Source organism: Scomber scombrus, chromosome 21 (assembly GCF_963691925.1).
Source record: "Scomber scombrus chromosome 21, fScoSco1.1, whole genome shotgun sequence".
Taxonomy (NCBI): domain Eukaryota; kingdom Metazoa; phylum Chordata; class Actinopteri; order Scombriformes; family Scombridae; genus Scomber; species Scomber scombrus.
The window spans coordinates 8,911,896-8,932,532 of record NC_084990.1 but is presented as its reverse complement, the minus strand read 5'-3'; the positions used below and the strand labels follow the sequence as shown (position 1 = coordinate 8,932,532).

General features: G+C 39.3%; 1 protein-coding gene across 1 annotated transcript in view; it reads right to left on the bottom strand.

The window, feature by feature from the left end:
* rhbdf1b (rhomboid 5 homolog 1b (Drosophila)) overlaps positions 1-16,379 on the bottom strand; it is a 36,724-nt gene extending 20,345 nt beyond the window's left edge. Inside the window, exon 1 of the mRNA XM_062442364.1 lies at positions 16,143-16,379. The gene's annotated coding sequence lies outside the window, so the exon portion shown is untranslated. The remainder of the gene's footprint in view (positions 1-16,142) is intronic.
* Between the last annotated feature and the right edge of the window lie 4,258 nt (positions 16,380-20,637).

The window sequence follows — 20,637 nt, the reverse complement described above, 5'->3', positions numbered from 1 at the left end:
CCTGCTTTCCTCATCAAGTCAAAATTTCTATTTGTCTTATACTTTGGTTTATGACTAAATACCTACAGAGGAGCATGAGTGTAGACTCTTAATATTGTGCTATGAAGAAAAACGTATACATTCAGGATGATTTGAGAGATGCAATACTGCCAATAAAAAATGGCATAGTGGCTTTAAACACTGAGCCCAGACGAAAAACCGGGTAAAGAGGAATACAGTACTCTACCTTTGAATTACCTTCTTCATTTTTCTTCCAATTTTCAGGATTATGTGGATATACACTGTATACACAACGTGTAAATAAACACAAATAGACTATCTTGGTATTTTGCCAAAAAGAAAAATGTGAGTTTGAGTCCTTTGGCCTCTGAGCTGCTCGTGTTCTGGTCTCTCTGTGGTTACATGTGGAAGTCTTGCGCGTTCTCTTACGGTCAGTGAGGATAAACACACCCCTGCAAATAGAAACCTTCACCAGAACAATCCATGACCACATCCTTTGCTTATTCTGCGGTAGTGATACTCAGTGTGTGTTTGTGTGGACTCAGATGTGCTTGTACAATAAATCCTGTATGCAAACCTACACATATCCTCACATACACATAGTATATAAACACTCACTTGAAAGTCTGTACATCAGTCTCCCACGTCAGGTTTTTACAACTCTCCATACGGCTGAAGAAGGGATGCCGTGTGGTCCAAAATCAATCTCCTCTTTTCTCATCTTATTTCCAACATCCGCCATTTGTCATTCCATCATGATCTCTCTCTCTCTTTTTTTTCCTCTAGTTGGGTTTTCATGACAGGCAGATTAAAGGCTGTAATCCCTCTGCTGTACACCACATGACATCTTCCTGCTGTCAGGCCACAGAGGCGCATACCGACCCCTGATTGGACATCAATAGCGCTGCAATGGTGTCATCAACACCTGGCAGGAAGTGGTTTCTCAGATGCTTAGGTTTTCATTGTCAAGCTAAAGAAGTGAAAGTTAGTGTCATCATCTGAGCTTCAACATATCATTTTTTTTAAATATACTTAGGCTGAGATTTATCAGCCAAAGACTGTCGTGCACGTGCTCTCGGTTGCGTTTCTTGTCACATTTACAGCAGGAGGAAGTAACATACTGGCATGAAAAATTCAAAGGAATTTCAAAGATGTTTTATTATATTGAAAGAAATCACAATCACATGAATTTCTCAACTGTCCCATCTGTGCATGAAACATATGCATATGATAACATAACACCGCCAGTAATGTCAAGTGATGACTGTAAAAGTATGAACAGGAAATGTGGACCTTTTGCAGCCCGTATTGCAGTGCCTACAGGGGACTGTAGCAGAAGAGTGGTGTAATCGGATCCTCTTTACATAGGGTGACATTTCCTGACATGTTGAGACAGAATAAAATAAAGGCATCCCTTTGGCAACGATGCAAGACTTGTCCTGATATTGTTCCCTGATTCTGGTCTTTGAGGAAGTCACTATGGCATAGAAACACACTCCCACTGCATGTCATAAGCTTTAATATTCAGTAAATCTTTACTGTATGTTAAGCAGCCCAGAACCTAATCTCCTTTCTGTCTCCTTTTATTCAATGACACCTCACACCCTCCCCCACTCTTTCCTTCTCATCTCTTATTTCTGTTCATCCGTGCACACTGGGGTTGCTTTTATTAACTCTGTTGCTTCAAGTTCAATATACAGTCATAATTATGGTTTGACAAATATAGGTTGAAGAATTCTACAAATATGTTGGATGTAACCTGCTATAGATAACTGTTATTTTGAGATTTAATTTTGTGGTGTATAAATAAGAAACCATTTCACGACTTGTAATTCTTCAAAAGTCGGTGTAATACCAAAATGATGTACTTTGCATGGTGGAAAAAGTCTGATGAGAGGATTCTTAGATTGGCTGAGGCTGGTTTCATTTCAGCTTTTACAGATCATCCTGTCTAAAGCAAATTTGCATCATGCAACAACAGTTTTGTTTGTTTTTTTAAATCCAGACTTCTGCAGAATTTGAGTCTCCAAACGTATATATTTTTGGTTTGATGGGTAAATAGTATACAGAGGGAGATTTTTTTTTTCCCCCCTCTCTTAGAGAATGGTGCTGTAAAACTGCCAATTACTAGTGCATGTCAAAGTTAATTGGTTGGGGACTCTGCAACAGATTATTGCTCAGACAGTCCAGGTAGGTTTGAACTTTAATATGCCAGCATGGTTCTGGTTTAATAGGCACTACAATCTGCCTATTGGCACCACCGGGCCCATTTTAAGTTTGATGTTAGTGCAGCCTTTTCAGGGACAGTGCTTTTGGAAGTTGTGGTCATGGAAACTGAATGGCTACAGCCTCAAGGAAATGACCTGCTCTGGGTGAATGCTGGGTTCTTGAACTTGGTCAGCACACTCCACCGCTGATGGATTCATTTAAAACATGTCATATATGTCTGTGTTTTATAAGGTACCAGAAAACCTAAAGTGAGTTAACTGACTTAAACAATGTAAAAAAAAACAACCATTCCATTTAATCACAGTTTAGCATTTATCATGTTGTATCGTGTTTGTTCTGACGTAATAAAATATCAGTAGGTCACACAGATTAACAATAAATTATGTTGTGTGCTTTTACCCCTCCCCTCTCCTCCATCCCCTCACCAGAGGACTATGCATACTCCGGGATCACATCTGTGCCAGATGTTACAGTCATAACACAGTGGGTCACTTCCTTTCTCAGTGTGTGTATGTGTGCGCACAATCTGCTGCAACCCCTACAAACATTAGAGATTAAACATCTGCCACAATAGAAGCAGTATGTCAGTTATTAAAATCATCATCTCACAGAGTAAAAACAATACATGATAAATGGGAGAGAAGTGGCATCAATAGAGAAAACATTTGTCTCTTTCACAGCTCATATTTTATCCAAATTCCACTTTGACATTATGACTTCTGGAGGCCTTCGTGACTCCACACTATCATCCTCTTTATTTTATCAAAGACTGTTTTCTGTACGCATTCCAAACATCGTCTTTGGAGAAAAAAAAAGGAACTCACTGATCTTCTCGTGTGTCCATCTGCAGCCATGTGCAGATTAATTCAAAATTCAATCAGACATCAAATGCGTAATTCTATTTACCTTGACCCATACCGGAAAACTGAGGATGGGATTGGGAGACAGTCAAAGGGCACGACTAAAGCTTATCTCTACAGCAAACAAACATGCTGTTTCCCCGGTCGAACACAGTATTGTTAATTCTCTACTATCCTGTGCAGATTTATCTTGAACGTTGGTGATACTGACCAGAGGTGCAGCAGCATGTGTGCTGGTGTAGCATATGTTCCACGACTCAAGACTTTTATGTGATGGAGTGTGAGCCACTCACAAACTAAACTGTTTACACATTTTTACAATAAATGACACAGATATACCAGACAGCCTGCCAAAAGCCCAAAAGGCCTCTAAATGTTAAAAGAAACCATCTGTGGAGTGTACATTGCACAACAGTAGTTCCTTATCCAAAATGATAACATCAATCTGTAGTTTCAAAGGTTGAATCTTTTCCAAAATCCACTGACAGACACACACCGGGGGTCTTAATGAGATGAAACCATCTGTCTAAACGCTACTTTGATTGTCTTGTGGAGTCTGTCTTTCAACTTGTTACCACAGATTACATAATAGTGAACAATTCATTAGTCAAACAGCTACTGAACTCCTACCCTTCAACTCTCAAAATTGTGACACATATCCCACCCGCCTAAACACACACAAAAAAACCAAAACCATAACACACATGCTCACACAGGAAGCAGCTACTTTCAACTACTGTATGTGTGCATTTTTATACAGAAGTACGTCTCATTCAAAAAAGGCTGGTCAAACTAAGTTAGAGCTGGGTAAGTGCTGGTATTTTTGTCACTCCTTGTATTTCTTCAATTTAAGACCACATTTTCCCAAAACCCTCTTACCCCCAGTCACAAAAAGGCCTTTGAAGTCCTATATCCAGTGCCCACTCACTGGTGACGCTTGGTTTTCTCATTCACTTTACTGAAGAGGATGAACATTTTCAAAGTGATTTTTCCATCTGCCTTCAATCCGTGCACCATCTGCCATTGTGAGAAACTCTCAAAATTCTTTTTTAGTAGAAAACCAGTGCCCTCACCATGTTCCGTAAAAGAAAAATTGTCATCCTTCTGTGCCATAAAAGTGTCCCACAAATTTGACAGTAAATGTGTTGTACACTATGCAAATCGGAGTTGTAATGCTATGTCTAAGCACTAGCAAAAGCTTCAACCAAACGCGAATCAAACGTCTATTAGGTGCTGCTATGCCACAGGTGGTCAGTGTGTGTAGAAGGGGAAGTCATGAAAGAGTACATGTTTTTATATAACTCACTTGCCCTGCTTTCCATAACAGTGAATTCACATCATAAATGTCAGGCTTGACCGACTTTGGTTCCTGTGTGGTTAGGAACCAGGTGTCTTGTTGACGTTGATAATGAGACCATATAGTGGTATAACATACAGTATCTGGTCCTCTGCCACAGTTGGCAGTGAATAATGACTTGTGAAAATGTGAAAATTATATGAAATATTTACTACATGATGAGCAAAATCACATATACAATCAGAAACTTTGGTATGTGTGTGTAAGTATTAACAAAAGAAAGTCCAGTGCATAATTCAGTCAGTAGATAAGCTGGCTCAAAACACAGCAGCTCAAACATTAAAACAGGAAGCGGTGAAACGTTAGCAAGGCAGGTGTGGAATTGTAGAATAGTAATTTTGAGTATTGTTAGAAAGCTTCACCTCTCTTAACAAAAGTGATTAGGTATTCCTATCTAGATAACATGTTTCTTCATTTTCTTAAAATACATTGTTGAAATGCACATTGTTCTGCTAATTCATGGTTACTCTAAGTTCCAGCTGCATTCTATAACATCAGCAAGTATCCTTACCTTTTATCCAAAGGTTTTTCATTTATGGAGGTGAATCAAAAGTTATTCCACTCATTACAATAAAGATAGTTTGGTGCAATCACTGTTCACTATGCCTTGCTAATTTTCTCCATTTTACGTTAGCAAAAAGAACAACAAAACCCAAATTTCCTGAGAGCAGCCCGCTGGAGTACAAAACACAGCCTGTTGTTCTTCTACGCTGAGAATCTTGAATTCAAACAGATGATTACAGATTAAATATTTAAAGTGCAAGCTGTGATGTATTATCCTGAGCAAACACAAATAGTCTCTGCTGCTATTTAATATTTCAAATGTATTTTTTAATTTATACGCATGGCTAGATACAACTAAACCTCAGTAGAGTCAATTTGCTTTTTGAAATGTGGATGAACTGAATTTCAAAGCTCAGTAAAGATGTGTTTCCTGTCCTGGTGAGGTGCCCTTTGGCCTTGCAGCATTTCCCCTAAGTAGAGTGCTTTAGCATGGTGGTGGGAGGGAGGGGTGGGGTTTGCTGAGCCAAACTCGAGAGAGGCACAGCAGGCTCACATTGCTCTGTTCTCTGTTTACATTAGGAGCGGATGACAATGACACTAACATGAGAATAGCTAAAAGGTCAGCCCACCTTAAGTGAGCCTGGTCAGGTTAGGTTAACCCATTGCTGCTAACTTTTGGGCTAACGTTCACTTTTTCTTCAGTTGTATAAATGACACTTTTCTTGGTCTTGAGAAGCTGAAGGATTTATTAACTGACACTCTGTAGCCTTTAATGACCATTTACTGCCAGCTTGATAACTTACTCCTAATTTTCTCCTCTGCTCACATTCAGTCACTTTTCCACACACATTAGGCAGTACCATTATACTCTTATAACAATACCTTTCACATAGATATCCTATGAAGAATGAGAGGTAGAATTAGTCAAAACAATGCCTAGATAATGCAGGTTGTTACTGTGCAGTGTGTGAGTGAAAACAGGCCACTGATATTAATGATCGTTATGAATGTTTAGCAGCGGCACTCATACCAATGCCTTGATAAATAAGGGAACGGCATAAAAAAGGAACTTATATACAAAGACAAATAGTATCACAAACAATTGGAGCAGATCAGAGGTCAGGCCTCCATGCTTTGTTGGCCTCCAAGTATCAAGCACACTCAGCCATCTGAGCAGGAGAGATTTAATTGGCAATTTGAAATCATGAAAAAAGCTGAGGAAGATTTCATCTTTCTCTGCTTTCACAGCTAAACTTACTGCAGTCCTGGCTTTGCATAATCAAAAAGTCTCAGATCTTTTTTATCACAGTGAGAACTGTCTCACATGAAAGTCATTAACGGATGATTAAAGGATTGGCATAGACTACGATCAAGTGTTTCCTACTGTAGATTGACATGTGGCTTATAGGGAGGATTTCAGAAACAGGAAAGGCACCTAGTCTGGAATTCATTTAAAACATTGACCCACTGCACTTCACTTCACACCCACACATTTCTGACAAAGCGTTCTGCACAGAATTAAAAAAAAAAAAAAAAAAAAAGCAGTGTGATCTTTGCATGGCTGGCCATTAAATACAACTTCAAGGTAAATGCTGATGAAGGACCAACACTTAGCATAAGTTCTGTTTACTCAGTAGGGCTGGTAATGTTTCACCACGGTGTCAACGTGACAATAAAGCCGTTGCCACAAACCTCAAACTACTGCTTCTGTCTAGAGACAACTTGATATATGCTAAGCCAGAGAGAAGAGGAAAATATGACAACAAAGCAAAAAAAAACAAGACTTTATGTCATGTTGGGAGAAGATGAAAGGAGCAAGTGGTAGACAGACAAAAAAAAAACATGCTGCACCAAGTGAGAGCAGAAAACAAAAGGAAATCAATTTCAGCAAAGCAGAGACTAACCAGCATGTCAGTGTGAAAGGGGGGGGGGCATAAATGTAGAAGAGAAATGATCCTTCTCAATTAAAATTGTAAATCTATGTCTCCCTATCATATTTATGTCCAAACAACATGTGACACCCATTTGCAAAGATTCAGTGTGTGGGCTTAATCAACTTCTTCTTTTTTTTTAAATGCAGGTCTGAGTGTGCATGAGTGTGTACGCAGATGCATGTTTGTGCTTGTTAAGTCATACCACTATGCATGTAGTGTGAGTTCATGTGCATGTCTGGCTGTCTGCTTCATCAAACAGACAGTGATAGTGCAAGCTTGGTGAAGCTGCAGAGCTAACAGTGCATGCCACCCTTCCTATCCTCAACCTGAGCAGTGAGAAGCTGACAACTGCTGAGAGGAACTGCAGAGAGAGGTGATAATTATATGTATGTCACTACAAGATATGACTTTCAGATACTCTTATGAGTCATTACTATATTCATTCCAACCCTATCAGTCAGCTGATAGGGTTGGAATGACCTTATATTGGCCTGTCTAGATATATCAGTATTGACCAATATTTTGTCGGATATGTAATGATATTTAAAACACCTTTTCTTTTTTCTTTTTTTAACAGTTGTATAGGCAGCATTTTATGTACATTTAATCCTTTTTCTTCATGTTTTCTGCATGTTTTCATGTATTATTGTTCTGTCTATTAATAGTTATTTATAATTACTAAATCCCTAGCAAGATTTACTCTTCAGTATATTAAATACTTTAATGTTATTATTTGCTACTTTTACTATTTTACTATAATTACTCATTTTATTTTCCATCTTATATTACATTTTTTACATGTTTTTATTTTCTTTTTAAGTCCTTTTCACATAAAGCACTTAATTTATTTTGTTGTTAAACACTTCAAGCTGCATTTCTTGTACGAAAGGTGTTATACAAAAAGTACTTCTTCTTCCTCTTCTTCTTCTTATTACTATCATCATCATTATTATGATTATTATTATTTTTTTAATTATCATTTTGTAAGGCTATCAGCTGATATATTGATATCATATTTTTTTACTCCCTAATATTTGTATCAGCATCGGCCCCAATATCCAATATATATATAATAAAATAAATCAAAATGCACCTAATTAATAAACCTGCTCAACAGTATCTTATATGGACTTAATCAGAGTGGAAATCTTTTTTTAAATGTCATTAAAAGCTTGATAAACTCATTGTCAGGATAAATAGTAACATCACTGGCAGCTGCAGGGTAATTCAACAGAAATAACTTAATGGAAAAACTCCCCAAAGAAAATTGCTATTCATCAGTCCAGTGATTCCAACACATTCAACTGCCAAATATGCCACTGGAGACATTATAATGGTTTCTCAGCGCCTGTGCCAGGTAGGACTTGAGAAGATCGGGCAGATTTTTCTCAGCAGAGAGGACACCTGGTTCCCATCTGCAACTTGAATCTCTTATAAATTACAAGCTGGTGACAGTAACCGCTAGAGACTGCAAGATGATGTGAGAGAAGATGAGGGGGCGAAAGACAGAGGGGAAGAGAAACAGGGGTCAGAGAGACACAAAAATTGAAAGACAGAAAGCAGAAAGAAGCACAGACTAATCAGCAGTAGCCTCAGGAGAAAGAGCTGAGACCTTAAGGTTGGCTCTCTGTTTTAAACTGGCACTACTTTACAGGCAATGGACAATAAATTAACAGCAGGTACGAGGCCGGAAACTCAAAAACGCAAGTCTGTCTTAAATTACTCACACGCTTCTAGCATAATCCTTAAATAAGGGCTTCACATTTCCATCCATTACAACATGGGATAACTCAGAATGGTTATTATTATGGCACAAGTGGTTGTGTGAGGGTTAAAAATACTGTGCATGGCCAACATAGCACTATATCTGGCATTCAGTCACCTTGACTTGAGTCTCACATGAGGCATCAAGCAGTTAAATAGAGAAAGTGTGAATTCTTCTTTTGCACAGTGACAGCCCTAGATGAAATATAAAGGTCATATGAATGTTTTTCTTGCCTTATACATTATTATTTTGTTTGCTTTATATTGCTATATTAGTTTCCCCTCCCATTATCTTGCTCAATCAAAAAAAAGAATAACCTTGTCATTCAAGACAGGCCTGGGCTGACACAGTACTTGGAAATGCTTATCACACTTTAATGAGTAAAAGCAAGTTCACACATGAATGCTATTTTAATGTGTTCTAATGTTCTAAGTAAAATAAATCAGTAGGATATGGTGGACTTTTGTACATGAAACAAATTATTTTTTCTCCACTGGGTAATTACATAAAGTAATGAAAGTAGTTGAAATTAAAGTTTAAAAAAAAAAAAAAATCAATATGTCCTGTTTTTAGAATATTTCGCTGCAACGTTTTCACCTAACATTTTGTTCTTTCTCTTAGCACCAAGCACCTTTCTATGAAGTACAGAGATTGAAGCCAAAAAATGGCACATTGTTGTCTTATGACCTGTGTAACCTGTGTAAAAACGTAATTATTACATCTGGGATGTACATGTCACTCATCACTCACACGGGAGGCTAAAAGAAATGCATTGGTGCTCTAAAATAAAGAGTACATCACTGCAGAAGGCCACGTAACCTTCTGGCTGACTGCTATGCCAACAACTACAGGCCGCCTTCCAAAACATCCATCCAGAACACTGAAAACACTGAACTTCAACACACTGCTGTAACAAAACAATAAACTTATAATTATAGGGTTTATATAATTCAGGTCAAATCTTTTTTTAAGTCTTTATGAGTACAACCATGTTTTTTACTTAAGTCTAACATGACTATCAATTTCTGTTTATCCACTACAGGCAGTATCACTCTCAAACTAGAGATGGTGAAACAATTCTCAGCCCGAATGGAGAAATGTTAAGAGTGGTGGACCAGTCAACCACCTAAGAACATTTTAGAGTAATATGACAACAACGTTGTGAAACCTTAATTTCAATATGTGCTCGGAATTTCGTACTCCCCTCATAGTAACACTTCCAACTTTTTTGTGGTTATCGGATTAGGTGCTCACACCACTTTGTTTAAGGTTAGGGAACCTAAATCTTCATTAAGATCAAGAAAATGACTTGAAGAACAAGACAGTAACCATTATATTTGACCAACATTAAAATGGATATAATATATTTAAATTAATAATGGATCATATTACTACTTGTATGTGAAAGGGGTTGATTGTAATGATCCTTCAGAGAACTATTACCCAACTCTGTAGTCCCCCTCAGTTCTTCAGAGTTTCAAAGCATCTTTGTTTTTTTATGGCCCACAGCATCACTATTTTGGTTGTGTCTCAAGACTCAACAACAGCCACAACAGGCAGCTGTTTTTAGTATACTGCCTGCCTGTGCTGGTGAGGTTAGCAGTTAGGAGCCATAGAGTGATCATTGGTGATGACAACAGAGCTAAGAGAAAAGTCCATACTGGTCTTATATTCATCAGATGAACTCAAACATGACTCAATGACTCATAATTAAATGCGGATATTGCTTGTCATCAACTTAAAATGTGTTGATATATCAGTGTTGTGTTTCTGCTTCCTCAAAGTGGCTGGTGAATTCTTTATTGTAAGTTTAACCAATGGGCTTTTGTTGCCTTAACATTGCCACGCGAAAGACTCAGGGTGCATAACCCTGATAGCTGAAGTCATCAACCACATTCCATGTGGTACAATAATTAAGTCTGTTTTTAATTCAACAGTAATACTGCACATAATCTACGCAGCAAATATGCTTCTTTCAAAATCGGTAAAATACAAGATTAGTAAATAAATGTAATTTCTAGGAGAAATTGCCCTCATACATATTCCCACAGTCTCACACTGGTTACTGATTAGATGCACTGGAAGTTGCTCGAGGCCACAGTATTGATGATGGAATGAAAAGCATCTCTTGTTGACTTTCCCACCTAAGGCTTTTCTATTTGAAGATTTCCTCTCCCACAGCCTCACCTTAAGGTTACTAGCTACAAATAGGCTTGCCAATCCATTACTGCAAGCAGACCTTCATTACTTCTCAGTATTGCCTGTCATATAGTGTAATCAAAAGGCAAAAGTCTGAGGTCTGTTTGGTTGCCTGAAGCCTCACAATTCATGGTATACAATGGTTCTTTAGCAAGCTTTCTTTTGCTTCTGATGTTGCTGTTGTCACTTTTCCAACATTCAACACAACCTTTGTTGGGATGAAAAGGATACGACAAGCCAGTCCTATAAACAATTAAGTTTGGAGTTTGAGCTACTGTGTGACACACTTATGTCAAAGCAATGGTGCGGGGGTAAAACAATCAAAAACTGACTTTCATATCCCATATACTTTCATATGGAAAGAGAGACAGAGTGAATGATTGACATGGATGGGAGACAAAGAGAACAGCTCAGCTGACCCTCATATGAAGCTGCTTTGTGTTAGCTGTATGGTGACAGGAAGGTCACCATCACAATAAGTGTCTAGTCAAGTATGGCCTCGCCTGGAGACATGAATAGGCCTCCTCAACAACCATCCATCCCTCCCACTATCCCTCCTTCCTGCCACCCCTCTACGCAGCCAGCAAACCCATGCTGTGTGCGCCAATACAACAGCTTCCTCTGTTGGCTGGTCTTGTATGAAAAGTTAATGGTAATTGCCCACAGATGCCACATTAGGGTAAGATAGCGGGGGAGAAAGAATTGCCTTTGAAAAGAATATTTAGAGGGGGAAAATGGAGGTCATAATTGTGGTTTCAAGGAAACAGAGAGGAGTTATTCAGGATCTTGAGAAGTCTGGATTCCCTCTAGAGAACTCTGGCCGGGGGACAGCATTGTCATCAAGCGGACACTGAAGAAGAGTTTGGAGACCAGTATACGCCACATAATGGGCAGATTAAAATTCCTTTTTGACAGACAGCTTTCTATTCATCCAGCTTTTTTGTTACAAGTTCAAGACATTTTCTTGCAAGATATTGAACAAACTAAATTTCTGCATTGTTCAAAAGCACAATAATGCTTATTTAAATGGAAATTCTTGTCTTTACCAAGAAAAACACATGCATCAAATGGTACGCAGGAGCCTTTATCACAAAGCACTCGGTGCAACATTAATGATCCTGGATAACCTGTATCACAATGGTGGTTTGCAACTAGTCTAATTAACTCTGGGTTTTCCACTTCAGCTATGAGCACGTTCTTATTCTTAGGTTCTATTGTGGTACCAATTGTGATACCAGAAAACCTGAGTCAAACCCAAAGATATAGCTATGGCTCCAATCTCAGATCTAAGATCACGTAAGAATCCATCATGACAGGGTTCAAGCCATGTGCTTATGCCAATCAGACCAATCCGCGTTGTTATTTCATCTGTCTCACAGGGTAAAATGGTTAAATTCATGGACTCACAATCCCTACAGCCGTCCTATTTCTGTCTCTATCTCTAAGCTGGAAAAGGAAAATTAAACCAGCAACACAGCAGAGAGTGGTTGACTTCCAACACAGTAAAGATTAAAATCCCATCGCATGAGGAAAAGAGGATTAATGTAGCTGCAAATGTATATTTAACATAGATGATAGAAACTGTGACTTAACCCAGTGCCCTGGCAGCACAGGTTTATCTGTCAAGGTACCGTATCTGATAAGACCATTCTGGTTTGTTTTTACAATGATGACGTGTAGGAAATAGAAAAAAGAAAGTCAAAACGAGAGTAAGAACCTCACAGAGACACACAAAAAAACACTGAATGAGATGTACATGTACCAAGAGAGAGAGAGGGACAGAGAGATGGAGAGGATTAAAGAAATCCCTCCCCAGATCATTGGGGATCAACTCAGATCTTGATCATTTTGTCTTTCAGGGTATTGTGGGTAAAACGAACTGCTATGGCCTCAGTTGCTCCTGCCTTCACCTGTCAGTGAGCTCAGTTAGAAACACATGTGACTCATGGTGAACAGTCCTGACACTGCTAATATTTGATGTACATGTCCAAAGTGACAAGCCCCAAGAGACTGTTAGCTGATTTTAAAAAATTGTGAATGAATAATGCCAAATAAAACGTGCAATGAAAATATGGTATCGTCAGCACATCCAAAAACATGAATTGGACTTTAATAATTTAATTATCTGCTCTTGTCTTGTCACATTGTTGTATATTTGAGATGCAGTGTTCATGTTTGCAACTCTGCACATCCTGGAAAATAATAAGGAAAGCTCATGCTACTCAAAGCAGGTATAAAGTTTTGCATGTTCACTATTTTTGTTTAGCATGTCAGTATGCTAACATTTACTAATTTGAACAGAAAACAAAGTCTGGTTAAAGCTGCAGTTGGTAAGTCTTATAAAAGTAACGTTTTGTCATATTTGCTAAGACTGTAACTATGTAAAGACAGCATTACATGAAACTAGTAATCTGTAAAAAAAAAAAAAAAAAAAAAACAGGCTCATTTAGCCCCATCTATTGCTCCTACTGCAAATTGGCAAATTGGCAGAATCCACCGCGACCGGACAAAAAGAACCAATCAGCATCTTGACAAACTGACAATGGTATTGTAACATTGCTATCTCTAAAGTTACAACACAAGCATGGATGAAAAATATTCCTATGAAAAGTGACGGAGAGGATCTTTCACAAGGCAAAAAAATCTATGAATAACCAGTTTAAGCCATTTATCAAGAAAAAATGTCAAAAACCTGCTGGCTGTGAAATGTGAAGAGTTAAGCAGCAATTGAGCTGAGTAAGATATTGAGAGAAAAGTATTTAATAGCACACCCTGGCAGTTCAGTTCGCAATACTACACAAGCTCTAGTTTCCTGCTTTAGTTAAAGTTACTTTAGTCAAACATCCATTAAAATTCTATTACAATGTCTTGACTCATGTATTCCCAATTAAAGGACTACTTGTGCAGTGACAAGTAGCAACACTCAACACAGGAAAGATAAACAGTACAGCTTGTAGGCACTGGCGAAGACCCGGTCATGGGCATAATGCCATGAAAAATGTATTGTGAAAATGCTGGAGGGCTGCTGTAAAACCAAACCAGTTTTCCACCCTGATGCACTCGGCAAAGGACTCAGTATAAACATGAAGGTGCAATTTCACTTCAGAGTGCACTGGCCCAGAAATAAATCTGCTATTGTCACTGCTGCTTTTCCATCCAACCTGTTCAAACACGCTTCACACGGCGCTCTCAGTGCACAAAGAGAAAGAGACTAAAGAGATAAAAAGCACACCTGCGAAATACCAGCGTGCACACAGACGCCTAGCATATTTACATTTACGTATACAGCGTTCAGCCCCGCCAGGATGCTGCCAACTTCCTGTTTAGAAATTACTCAAGTCAGTATGTGAGTGTGAATTTGTGTGTGTGTGTGTGTGTGTGTGTGTGTGTGTGTGTGTGTGTGTGTGTGTGTGTGTGTGTGTGTGTGTGTGTGTGTGTGTGTGTGTGTGTGTGTGAAGGACCGTCAGATGTCATTTACACTGAAAGTCAGGGCGTTTTTTCAGGATGTGCTGCAAGGCTTTAATTCAGATTAGGTTTAGGTTACAGTGGTGATTTTTTCCTGCAAAAATACCAAACATTACTTAGTTTTAGCTAGTTTTGACATTTACACACCAAGCAAGTAGTCCATTTATCAGGAAAATAATAAGCAGATTATTGTTGCAGTTTTAATCGTGACAAAAAAATATGTGGAAACTCTCGATTTAGTTGGTAAATGCAGTATACAATTTTACATTTTGCAACAAATATTCTAATAGTTTACTTAAATACACAAATCCTGGGACCCTGCAAGACTTTTTTCCTTCCAAAACAGGATGTTCAACCAGTAACTAATATTACATTCTGTCAGTTAGACCAAAGTCAGCCTGAAACCCACAAGATGTTTCCACCAGTGTGAAATTAAAAAAAAAAAGTAAAAAGACTTTGTAAAATGAATGCCCACAATTTTCTAAATCTTCCTTGTTGGAAGTGACTTGTATTCATTTTTGAGGATGATAAATCTCATAATGATATGACAACTCCAATAAATAATCTGCAATCATTAAAAAAGAGAAGAATTCAGGTTCACATCCTTATGAGGCGTGTGTGTGTGTGTGTGTGTGTGTGTGTGTGTGTGTGTGTGTGTGTGTGTGTGTGTGTGTGTGTGTGTGTGTGTGCGTGTGTGTGTGCGCGTGCGTGTGTGTGTAAAAGAGAAAGAGAAGGTGCAAGAGTTGAGATTTGACATTTCTTTTTACCACACTCCATTAACCCAACATTGAGTCTCCATGTACAACCATGCACTGCAGGTCACAGGTTCAAACCCTGGGCAATAATCTGATCTCTCTCAGTAGGAAATCTGACCGGCTGTTCTAGGTGTGTGTGTGTGTGTGTGTGTGTGTGTGTGTGTGTGTGTGTGTGTGTGTGTGTGTGTGTGTGTGTGTGTGTGTGTGTGTGTGTGTGTGTGTGTGTGTGTTCCTGCCAACTGGCTCAAAGGTCTACTTCCTACCATCTTTCCAAACAGGAAGCCAAAACAAATCCTCGATGACACGGGTCAGTAGTTTAATTGTCTCTTTGGGATTTCTGCGCAGCCAGCAACCGAAACGGTCCCCTTCATCTCAACAGCACCGGAGCCTGCAGCACTTAAACATCGATTTACCATTCTCAAAACCTGTGTGTGTGTGTGTGTGTGTGTGTGTGTGTGTGTGTGTGTGTGTGTGTGTGTGTGTGTGTGTGTGTGTGTGTGTGTGTGTGTGTGTGTACTGTATGTGCATGCAACTTTGTCTTGATTTACTTCAGCATTTTAGAGTATAAAATAGAGGCCAGTAGGTTAAAAGGTATTGAATGCTTTACCCTCTCTTTCTTTTTCCCTCTCTCTCTGACACACACACACATACACACACCGATTGATGAAGCTCCCAGTGCCTTGGCCTTCCAACCAAGTGCAGAAAGGTAGCAATAAACCAGGATGAATCATGGGAAAGAGATAAGGTAGATCTCAGAGCCTGTGCTTGTGTGTGTCACACACCTGTTTCTCTCACTCTCAGCAATTCCATCTGACACCTGAACAAGACCTTTCAAAATAAAAGCCTGGAAGTCCAGTCTGGCTGTGTAAAACTCTCCTAGTAAAATGCATATCCTGCTTTTACTAATTCTGTCACCCCTGGGTCCGCACCCAGACCCCTGTGTACTGCAGCGCCGTTATATACCTGCACTGTGAACGAGATGCTGACAGCTCGGGGTGTGCAGTGACTGTCAGCCGGTGTGAGAAGCAACAATTCCCGATGTGATAAGCAGCGTGTGTCCCCTCCTCCGCTTACCTTCAAACTGAGTCCAATTCCTGCAGCCAAATACGACACCGTCCTCTCCGCCGGTGAGATGCAAACGCCGGTCACTTCATAAGTTATCCCTGCCAGATGTTAGTGAGGGCGGTGCTCGCGTCCCATACCGATGCAAAAGATCAACCACACGAAACCTCCTCCCTGCAGTATGAAACACAGCGGTCCCTGTCAGACTGTAGCCTACTATCTCTCCCGGTCCGCCCACGCTGCTGCTGCTGCTGCCACCGCTGGATGACAGGACAGAGACCCACCGACCGACCGACCGACTGACTGCCGCGAAGCCGACCGACCCATTGATGCAGTCAATGGGCCGACCTCACGGCGCCTCCTACCGGTGATACCGACCAACTACAGCCAACCTGGACCCGGTGGAAATCTACAAGCTCGTTTTAATTATCCTGTTTTACGTAATTGGGTAAGACATCTGGTCAAACTGTTACGTAAACTGTTTTCAGCATTAAGTAACCTATGATTTAACACTAGGAGCTATTACAGATTAGAACTTCATTTGTAGTGTTTGTTGTAGTGTTAGGGATGTCAGATTCAGCTTCACTTTCTGTTATGTTTTGGGTTTTTTAAAATCTTGATGCAAATGTAACCTTTGTGTGTTTTGTTGGCATTGACTTTGTTTCATTTGCCTCTCATCTAGGGGGTTTCTCCTTTACTGACTGAACCAGAACTATAACTAGATGATCATGTCCCTGGAGGGAGAGCTCAGGGCTTATGCCCATTTCTAGCCATAGTAGGGGATCTTATGTCGTATTCGGTCTTGGTTGGTGGCAGGACAGGCAGAAGGACTGACTGGTTGGGAGTCCCAGGTATTTCAACTCTATGGGGTTGTTATCAAGGTCATTGATACCACTTCATTCCTTAGTGCTCCTGGACATAGTAAAACATTACAGTCATTGAGGTCAAATGTAAATGGATGTTAAAAGTCATATAGGGAAGTTGGACAGGACAATATTGTAGGGAGATAAGTGTTGTCATAGACCTCCTCCTCTGCATAAAGATGGTTTCTCTACTTTGACCTAGTCTCCTTCGCTCCCCTTTCAAACCATCTGTCCTACTTATCCAAAATATGTTTGCTGTTGTCCTTGAAAGAGTGTGCCACTGCCTTATCTGTCAGGGGTAGGTAAACTGCTGACCTGAGGAGATGGCCCTGCTGTGTTGAGAATCCTCACAGACATTTTGTAACCCTTCCGTTTGACTCAAACTAGACGAGCACATGGTGAATACAGAAATAACTACACAGTATTGTTATTACACCAAATAAAAAATATTAAATGTTTACATGTTATATGAGTTATGCATGAGCACTTATGTATGACATTTGGAAGCTAAAAGTCATTTACAGCCTAAGAAATGTACAGTATGTTAGTTGCTCAGTTAGGTCAAATTCCCTGTTAAACCCCCTGTAACAGATCTAAACTGACTAAATTGGGATTTTTGAATGGGTAGTGCTACTTAAACAGTATTGTCAAAGTCAATTGCACATGTAGAATATATATGAATATTCATTGCATTTTACCATGTTTTACAGCGCTGGTCTCTGAGACCTCTAACAGATGTAAGGTGTACTTTTTGTAGCTAAAAACAGCTTCATGTTTATTAAGAGCAATTCCTATTAATGATCACGTATGAAGGCGATCAAACAATGTTAAGTATGTTTTCGAGCTGTTAAAGAAGACTCCACACAGAACATTAGGCCTGTGCCAAAGCTGAATCTTCAACTCAACAGAGCTGAGGTAAAGCATGTTTTACAGATGTTACAAATCTTAAAAGATGTCTGAAAACCTCAAGAATGGTAATGTCATCTTAAACTGTCTAAACTTCCTGGAATGAAGAAATACTTCATGGACAAGAAGCACCAGACAGCTGCTGATTTATTTCACCAATCCTGCTATTCTCAGTCTGTGACTGGGCTAACAGACAAACATAATCATGTTCAAGAATAATTAACTCATGTTAAATTTGATTAGATATGATATGTATGTATATATACGAAAGACGCTCTCGTTATGCCATTACTTTATTGCTGTTGTCAGGTCTCATTGCTACCATTTTATGTCCAATTGAAGCATTGTTGGTTAAATCTGATTGATGGATAGTTTGATTTATTAGTTTGTCTCTGCACAGGTGTCGCAGTGATGCTTTATTCCCCTATTCAATGGTTTATTCTCCTGCAGGGTCAGTGTCTTTTTCTCACAGCCCTCTGGATCTTTTTACTTTCCTAGTCCACCATACAACACCAACAACAACCCGAAGGGTTCATCTGACACACATCACTGCCACTGCTCACCGCAACACTCTGTCACTGCCACAATGTGGTCGTTATATGTGATAAGACAGTGCACGGGATACAGCCTCAAAGGTTCATTTTTATGGTTATAGATTGTGTTCTATACAAGCCTGGCCAGGTGCTTCTGGGTCGGGTAGGGATGAATTCTCTCAGTTGGTGCAGTGGTGAATGCCTGAATGAAAATAAAGGATGTAATGCCTGCCTCGTGGCAGTAGAAATAATACAATACAGACAGTGTATGTGTAGTTTCCTGATTTCCCTTGAGGAAATAACAAAAAAGCTCCTCTGCTTTTTTTTTTCCCTTTCAAGTGTGCGCATGTGTTTTGTATGATTGCAAATTGTGTCACAGCCTTCCAAATGCACATTCTGCTCTCTTTAGTCTCAGTTTGCATTTGTGCTCCAAATGTTTTACTGCAAATTATGTTTGGGAATTTGGTTTATCTCTCAAACCTACAAGTACAGATCACACTGCACTTTCACACAAAGAAAGAAAGAAAATACAAAATGTATTTGCTTTTGTCATGTGACACTATCTGTGACACTAAATTATTCCCTTTCAAATAAACATCTGGTTTTGTGCACTGGTCACTGCAGTGAAACAGATGTGTGAGCGCACACATGTAAAAGAGATACTGTGTGAGTGCACATATGCAAAAGAGATACTTTATGTTTTGATGCCTCGATTTTTGCAGTCATGAAAGGAGCAACACGGGAAATTTTTACTAATAACATCATGGGAGCACTGGTTTTGCGGCATAATACTTATCTACCACTGGTCTTACACAGATGTGAGTTCGACCTGCATGATAAGTGAAGGTTAGAACTGAACGAGTAAGGGCTAGCTGGTATGGGATGGTATTAACAGGTATTAAAAACAGGCTCCTATGAAAACCAAGAGCAACACTGTGCCCTTTTATTATGTGTAATTAACACATTGATTTACATGACTCAGACCTAAAGAATCTACAAACTGTATATAAGGTGTGAGTCCTTTTTTCACACAAACATTTTGGTTTGATCTTGTCAGTGGCATTAGGGACTGCATAAACATGATTAAGGGGTGGGAGAAGAATAGGGGAAAGTTATGTATTGTTAAAAATTTTAAAAACATTTGTGCGGGCCGTAAAAATAGGTTTTGCCATATGAAGAGTTTAGCAATCATGTTTCTGTACAGGGCTTTGGAGAAACAGTAGATGTGGATTTTTAAAGGGAGGCAGGGACTGAACATTATCTTTCTGAAGAGTGTGCCATTTTTTCACTTAGCAACAGTCACTTTCAATTTTACAGAACCACACTGAAGTTAAATGGATCATATACACCTACAATATAATACATGTTCAGGCCAAACCAACTTCTCTTGGGTGGAGTCGGAATATGACGTAGCCACAGAGCTGCTATTTGGGAGGAAATGTGAAAATGTTGTTCTATCTATCTGCAGCAGGATTACACAGTTTGACAGGAAGGCAAAACTAGACTAGTCTTATATCACAGTAAAAGTAAAAAGCAAGTATTAAATCATCTTTAAGTTTTACTGATGAAAAGCAAAACAAAAGCACAACTGAGAGCGTTAGTTGTGTATGTGTGGGCTTTCTGTTTTCTAAGCATTATACAGAGACTATGTTTCCGCCTGCTGTTGCACGTTGCTCAGTTACATGCAGCACTGTGTCACCTTAAAGCCGACCTCATCCTGCTGGAGGCCAGGGCAGGAAGCAGCACTGGCAAGCTTTCTGACAAAAAGGCCTATGCTTAGGAGGCACTGAGCCTGAGTTATTTTGCATATGAGTTACCCATAAGACAGGAGGAAGAAGCATGTGCCAGAATCACTGTGGTGTATCATTCATTTGTTTCATTTATTTTCTGTTGTTTTGTTTTGTTTTTGGCAGTATTTTTAATTGTAAATAGACAATAAAAGTCTCAGAACTACACCAAAAGAATGAATAAACTCCTCTCTGACTTTTCTATGTCTAACTCTTTGTATGCATGCACATAGCTTTGTATCTGCACACATGCAAGTCAATACAATGAAGCCTTAGCAGCTCTTTTTTCCCATTGCTGAGTGAAAGTCACATTACGTGCAGGACATACAGAGAACTGCTGTCCTTTAAAAAGAAAAGAAAAATCAATGAATGCATAGCAGTAAACAAGCTTTGAGGATTGCGTGCAGGAAATGAGATT